This window comes from Olea europaea, unplaced genomic scaffold, assembly GCF_002742605.1.
Source record: "Olea europaea var. sylvestris unplaced genomic scaffold, O_europaea_v1 scaffold1073, whole genome shotgun sequence".
In the NCBI taxonomy this organism is placed as follows: Eukaryota; Viridiplantae; Streptophyta; class Magnoliopsida; order Lamiales; family Oleaceae; genus Olea; species Olea europaea.
This window is the reverse complement of record NW_019228083.1, coordinates 21116-29495: the sequence shown is the minus strand read 5'-3', so window position 1 is coordinate 29495 and position 8380 is coordinate 21116.

The following is an 8380-nucleotide window of genomic DNA, read 5'->3' as shown; positions in this document are numbered from 1 at the left end:
TAAACTTTTATGATGCACAATGATGTTGTCTTCTCAGTTGATTTTAGTAGAGACTCTGAGATGCTTGCATCTGGATCACAAGATGGAAAAATAAAGGTTAAGCTTGCTTTCATTTTCTGCTTCAATGTGAATCTTCTCCTGTTGCTTTGTCTTCTATTTTCCCTAACATCTAAAAAGAGTTAAAAAAAAAGAAGCATCTAGACTTATTCAACACAAAATAACTTAAAGAAGTTAGAGAATATTACTTTAAGGTGAGATATTATCCTCTAAAGAATATTTTTGGTATAGCCGGTTTTGAAGGACCCTCAAGTGGCTTGTATTATATAATTCGAAATTCACAATTGTAAATCTATTTAGTAGCTGTTGTTCTCATCTGTTTGGTTATATGTTTAGCGTATTAGGACAGGTTAATGCTTACGCCAACTGGAACGTGCTCATTCCCAGGGTGTCATAAGCCTTGTCTTTTCACGAGATGGAACTCGGTTGTTAAGTACATCATTTGACAGCACAGAAAGGTTTGAATTCTTAGAAATGGCTTTTGAATTGAGCTATAGTATCCCCTTAATCTCATGCTCTCCACCACCCAAGGAAAAAAAAATAAGAAAAGGATAATAAGGATTGTAAATTCTTGAAAAGGTTCTTACGATCCTTACTTTTCGTATATTATACAAAATTTACGGATTAAGTCAGGCAAGATGTTGAAGGAATTTCATGGCCATAAATCTTATGTTAACGGTGCCATCTTTACAAGTGATGGCTCTCTTGTCATCACTGTATCAAGTGATTGCACAATGAAGGTAAGTTAACCTAGCTATCTATTATTAATTGAGGCCAAACTTTTTAGGTTTGCTAATCATCTACACGCTGAATAAAATAAATGATATCTATAGGTTTGGGATGTGAAAACTACAGACTGTCTGCAGACCTTTAAGCTGCTACCTCCTCTTAGGGTAATTGCCTTATTAGCATTCTAAGTGATTGCAGCTTGAATATGTTTCCTAAATTTTCATTTCGTTTCTCCAACTTTTTTATTCTAATTTACATTTGAATTTCTTAACCTAATTGCTACTTTTGTCTCTGTTATCTACATGGTGGTGATGCATGAAGACCTAGGCATGGTTTGGGTTGGGTTGGTCTTGAGTCCAAACTAAAACGGAAATAGAAACCGACTTGATCAGCTTGGATAAATTTCAACCGAAATGAACCAAATCCAATCGTTGAAACTGAGCCAAACCAAACCAAATCTATTTGGGTCGGTTTGATTCAGTTAATCGATTTGGAATTTGTGTGAGTAAAAAAATTGTCTACCTATATTGAGTTAAAAAAATTTCATTTTTTTATACATATAAAAAAAATTATCTTGTGTAATGTATATCAATAATATATAGGGATAGAAAATTGGCTCGGGCTGCCCGTGCCCCGGCCTGTAAAAAGCTCGGGCCGGCTCGAAATTTTTAGACAAAAATTATAGCAGTTAGCTGCTGCCTTACAAAAGGCAGCTGGCTATGCCTTCATAAAGGCTACATGTTGCCTTCATAAAGGCTACCTGTTGCCTTCATAAAGGAAAAAAAAAAGAGAGAGAAAAAACGAGTCGGCTTGGGTCGGCTCGGGTCGAGCCTCAATTTTTTGGTCGAACTTTTGCTTGACTCGGCTCAGGCCAAAAAAAAAAGCTCGGCCTAAAAAAGCTTGAGCTGAGTTTTTGACTATTATTTCACTATTCCAACCATCATTTTTACTTCTTCACTCATAGGTGGGACCCACTTTTCTCTCTATCGGTAAAAAAATCAATTCTCATAATCACTGCCAAACAGGTCCATAATGTAAATAGTAAAGAGTCAATTTTTTCAAAATAATCTATACATAAATCCGATAGTTACCAACAAACAATTACACCGAAATTCAAAGTTTACATCAAACACTTCATCTTCTTCTTATTTTTCTTTTGATATTTAGATTTCTGGTAAAAAAATATAGACGGTAAACAAAATATTGAGACAAAATCATATTTTGTTTTTATTTTTTTTACGTTTGAAAAGATGAATTTTAAAATGCAAAAATAAAAATAAAAAATATATTTGCGGGTTGGGTCAGTTAATCAATGAGTTGGTTGCTTAAACTGAAACCAACCCTACCTAACTTTTTAATGGTTAAAATTAATTGAACCAAACCAATTTTTTGGTTCAAATTGGCCCACTCTGTTTGATTTGATAGATTTGGTCGATTTTTCGATTTTTTTACCCGCTCATGCATCTGTTAATTCTATTCATCTTTTTTCCTAAGAACACGGATCACATAGTTGTGTGTAACAAGACATCATCGATATACATCGTGACACTCCAGGGAAAGGTACTCGTAATTTACTTTTGTATCTACATGCTCTTCACTTTCCATGCTCTTCCCTCCTCTCGGAATCTGCACCATCTAAAAACAGCGGAAAAACTAAAACTAAAAGAGCTGCTTCTTTTTTTGTACAATGGCAATAAAAAAGTATGAAATATAGTATGTGCATGCGTTTTCAATGTATATTTACATATTAATTTTCTTAAAATGTTGAACCATTTTGCTTTCATTATAGTAATTACTGTGGTACCACCATATGAACCTAGGTTATGCAATGGGTCATGTTGAGTTAATACATATGAATGATGGTTTTTATTTTGAATAGAAGAAATAAATGAGTTTATATAGAAGTGGTTAAGTAGATTTTATGTAGGATAGAAATGATAGGAGTAATTTAATTGAACAAGATAGTTGAAGGAAGAAGAAAGTAATTTTATTAAAGTTTTATAAAGTGGCTTTTGATTTACAATGCAAGAGGTTGGATCCTCTTTTGAATTTTTTGTTACAACATTTTGAAGGTGGTAGCCCTATTTATACACACAAAATGGTGGTGGAAACTATTCTAAAATATTCTGATTTTTTTAATCATTTTATAAGTTGATTCTCAAGACATTCTAGAAAATTCTGATTTTTTAATTTTTAATTACTGTTTTTGCTTGCTCATCTAGAAGTTCTAGGGACTTCTATTTTCTTGCTTCCCAAGGAAATTCTAGTAAATTCTACAGTAATCTTAAAATATGCAACAACCATTAATACTCCTTATTGGTGCATATTTTGATTACTCCGATCATTTGTCGTAGTAACTCGAACTTTGCTCCTGGTAGCGCCTTCGTAAATATATCTACCAATTGTTCATCAGTCTTGCAGTGTTTGAGCTCTATCTCTTTATTTGCTTCAGCTTCTCTAATGAAATGATACTTGATGCCAATGTTTTCGGTTCTGCTATGGAATATGGGATTCTTGGCCATTGCTATTGCAGACTTACTGTCGCAACAAATCTCTTTAGCTTCATCTTGTGGCTCTCCCATGTCTTCAAGTATGCGTTTTAGCCATTTAGCTTGACTCCTTGCCATTGCTGCTACAATATACTCTTCTTCAGCTGATGATTGTGCAACTGTTGCCTGCTTCTCTGATGCCCAAGAGAATATTCTAGAATTTAGTGTGAATGCAAAACCTGATGTGCTCTTCATATCATTTAGTGATCCCGCCCAATCGCTATCAGTATACCCAAGTAGTCTTAAGTCAGGCGTAGACTGATAACTTATTGCATAATCTTTTGTTCATTGGAGATATCTTAGTATCCATTTTACAGCTCCATAGTGAACTTGACTTAGATTTTGCATAAATTTTGAAAGTAGGCTGGTTGCATACATTATGTTTGGCCTTGTAACTATGAGATAAAGTAAATTTCCAATTAAGCTTCGAAATTGTGAGTTGTTTGATTTTAGAGTACCGTCTTCTTTTTTGAAAGATTTGTTGCTATCTAAGGGTGTTGCTACTGTTTTGCAACCTTCTATCTTGAACTTCTTTAATAGACTAGTGGTATACTTCTTTTGAGCAATGAAGATCCCATCTTCTGATTGAGCTATCTCAATCCTAAGAAAATGGTGCATTAATCCCAGATTAGTCATCTCGAATGTTTTCATCATGTCTGCCTTGAATTTCTCGATCATCTTCTCATCGTTCCCCGTATAGATGAGATTATCAACATATAAAGAGATTATAAGTGTACTCCTTGTACCTTGATTTTTTATGGATAGAGTTGGTTCACTTTGGCTCCTCCTAAATCCTTGCTCAGTGAAGTAGTTATCTATTCTATTATACCAAGCTCACAGAGCTTGCTTTAATCCATATAGTGCCTTCCTTAGTTTGAGAACTTTATCTTCTCTACCTTGTACCACGTATCCCTGAGGTTGCTCTATATAAATTTCTTCTTCAAGATAGTCATTAAAAATGCTGATTTGACGTCTAGCTGGTAAATCTTCCATTTTTTCAGTGCAGCTAGTGCAATCAACGCCCTCATAGTGTCAAGATGTGCAACTGGAACAAATGTCTCAACGTAGTCGATGCCAAACTGTTGTATATTTTGGTGACTAATCTTGCTTTATGTTTTGGATTGAGCCATCAGCATTAAGCTTCGTGTTGTAGATCCACTTAACTCCTATGACTTCTTTATCTTGAGGAAGATCTACAAGCTCCCAAGTGTTGTTTTTCTCGATCGTTTTTATTTTTTCATCCATAGCTTTTCTCTATTCTAGCTTTTCTGACGTTGTTTCATAGCTTTCAGGTTCAACAATCGTCAAGTTGCAGCTTTGATATATTTTCGATAATCTTTGTGTTTTTCTTGGTGACAATGCTAGTGAGTCAACTGGTTCTTCTATAGTTGCTTGTTGCGGGGTCTCTGGTTGATTTTTCTCTTCAACGTCACCCTCTTATTTTTCTGGTTGTGTTAGGATGCTGATAGCTTTTTTTCGACTTGGCCAGTCTCCCAGTTGTAGATGGCATCTTCATCAAACTTAACATCTCGACTTATAATTAGTTTTTTTCTTAAGTTATATATTCGATAGCATTTTGATTGAGCAATATAAAATAAAATATTCTTTTTTCTATTTTTTTATATTGCTTACCTCTTTTCTCCTGTGGAATATGTGTATAGCTAATGCAGCCAACAACTCTGAGGTACTTTGCTGATGGTTTTCATCCACTCCATGCTTCCACTGGCGTTTTGTCTTGTACAACTTTAGTCGGACATCAATTTAGTAGGTAGACTACAGTGCTTACTATTTCTGTCCAAAAGGTTTTTGGAAGACCTTTCTCCATTAGCATAACTCTAGCTGTCTCCATTACTGTTCTGTTCTTTCTTTCTAACACGCCATTTTGTTCATACGCGTATCCAATAGTGAGTTGATGCTCCATTCTTTCATCTTCACAAAACTTGTTGAATTCATTTGATGTATATTCTTTGCCTATGTCGCTTCTAATAGTTTTGATATTGCAACTACTTTGCTTTTCAAAATTGCTTTTGAACCTTTTAAAAATCTCAAATACTTGGGATTTTTCACGTAAGAAATATATCCATGTCATTCTAGTATAGTCATCAATGAAGAGAATGAAGTACCTATTTTCCTCATGTGATGGAGTACCCATCAGACCGCAGACATCTGTATGTATCAGGTCTAATGGCTTTTTAGCTTTCCAAGATTTTTCGGAGGAAAATGGTTGGCGGTATTGTTTCCTAAGCAAACATCTTTCGCAAACTGCATTAATCTCTTTTATGATTGGTAAGTCTCTCATCATGCTCTTTTGCTGCAAGATCTTCAACCCGTGGAAGTGTAAATGTCCAAATCTTTTGTGCCACAGCCATGACTCGTCCAGTTGTCATATCATTGTCACATTGTTTGCATATATCCATTGGATTGGAAAGCATATGTTCTATCGCTTTTTGACTTTTGCAATTACAAGAGATTTATCTTTCTTATCATAAATCGTGCAAGAATCGCCTTCAGAATGTAAAGTATATCCTTTCTCCATCATATGACCTACACTTAATAGATTTTATTCTATTGTAGGGACTAAGAGAACTTCATTGATATATATCTTGCCCTTTTTTGTGTCAACAGCAATAGTGCATTTGCCTGTTGCCTCAATAAAAATTTTATTGCCAATCTTGACTTTTGCTTTGGTTTTATGAAGACTATGGAAAATACTTTCATCTTTCGTCATATGATTACTACAACCACTGCCTAGATACCACGTATCCAGTTTGTCATCAGATGCATCCTTGCTAGTGGCATAAAATAGACTTCCTTCTATATCCTTTTCTTCGGAGAAATTAGCTTGATGATTTCGTTAAAAACGACAAAAATTTTCTTCGTGACCAAATTTTTAGACGACATTGTGGTTTTCTTTTAAACCAACAATTCTTCTCCAAGTGACCTTTTCTTTACATATAGCACATGAAGGATACTTGCCGCTTTTATCAAATTCTTTTCCTTGAGTTTCTTTATTTTTACAATTTTCTTTAAATTTTCTCCCGCATTCTTTAGATTTTTGAAACTGCATATTAACTTTATACTGAAATGCGTTTTCCGTGTTAATCTCATAACGCCTTTCTAATCTTTTTTCATGTTCTTCTAATGAACAAATTAATTCTACAGCTGTCAATTTATCGATATCTTTTTACTTCTCAATAGCTGCAATAATTGGATCATATTTTTTTGTGCAAGTAATTAAAATTTTTCCAATGACTTTCTTTTGAGGAACACCATCTCCATAAGATCTTAATGGATTTACTATTTCATCTATTCTTAAATAATAATCTTTCACGATTTCAGAATCTTTCATTTTTTTAATTTTCAAAATTCTTTCTTAAAGTTTAAAGACGGCAAGTATGTACCTTGTCGCTGCCATGAAACTCACCCTTCAATTTATCCCAAGCTTCTTTTGTCGTTTTGGCTCCTATGATTCTTGGAAGATAAGTGTCCGTCAAACTCATTTGTAAATCAAGTAGTGCTAGAGAATCTTTTTGTTGATTCTCTTTAAGTTCCTTCTTTTGTGCTTTAGATAGAGTGGAAATGTCATCTAGGTTAGTATTCCCATCATTGATCACATCCCATAAGTTTTGAGCACAAAAATAGGTCTTCATTTTGATGGACCAAAAATCACAGTTGTCTCCATTAAATGTTGGAATAGGAATAGATGAACAAAAAGCATCTGCCATAGTATATGTTTGCGCTTAATGTCAATCGAACGTAGCTCTGATACCATTGATGGTTTTTATTTTGAATAAAAGAAATAAATGAGTTTAGATTGAAGTGGTTAAGTAAATTTTATGTAGGATAGAAATGATAGGAGTAATTTAATTGAACAAGATAGTTGAAGGAGAAAGAAAGTAATTTTATTATAGTTTTACAAACTGGCTTTTGATTTACAATGCAAGAGGTTGGATGCTCTTTTGAATTTTTTGTTACAATATTGTGAATGTGGTAGCCCCTATTTATGTACACGAAATGGTGGTGAAAACCATTCTAGAATATTCTAATTTTTTTCATCATTTTATTACTTGTTTCTCAAGACATTCTAGAAAATTCTGATTTTTTAATTTTTAATTACTATTTTTGCTAGTTCATCACGAAATTCTAGGGACTTCTATTTTCTTGCTTCCCAAAGCAATTCTAGTGAATTCTAGAGTAAGATTTAAATATGCAACAACCATTAATAATGAATATATGCATAGGAAGTAGGTAATGTACGCCAACCCCCATGTTGGATTGAAACGTGTACCTTTGGAGTCTTCAAAAAATTAGATAAATTCAATCTTTTTCATTAGATACTATTGGAAAGTCGCAAAGATAAAGAAAATAATCCAACTCATTCCAAATATTAAGATTTGTTTTTGATTTTTTTTTTCAGAACTAATTGAAACAATATTCATTTTTGGATTCAAAGTTATGAATTTCTGTATCGCCATGTACCTTGATCAGTGGGTTATCCATGGATCCGAAACTTTCCCACGAGGAAAAGAGTTTGGCTTGGTAAACTATAATTACAATAATTTACAATCAATTGTATATATAATTATGGAAGAATAATGCTTGAGAGAAATCTTTGGTCAATATCTCATAGATACCCCCCCCCCAAAAAATTGATGCTGGTTGATCAAGAAACATCAATTTACTAACAAGAAACTAACACCAATGTCGCATCATTGCCTTAGTAAACACATCGACAATCTGAACATCCCTGGTGATATGTGGAAGAGAAATAATGTGATCGTCATAAGCTTCACGAATAGAGTGACAATTCACTTCAATGTGTTTAGTGCGCTTATGAAAAATAGGATTAGCAGTAATTTGAAAAGCAGTAGTTTTGTCGGTACAAAGTGGAATAGACTCAAGTTGAGGACAATCAAGCTCCGCTAAGACATGGTGTGATACTCAGATTCAGTGGAAGATTTAGAAATACTATCATGGTTCTTACTACGCCAGGAAATAAGTACATTCCCAAGAAAATACAACAACCTATAATCGAGTGATGAGTA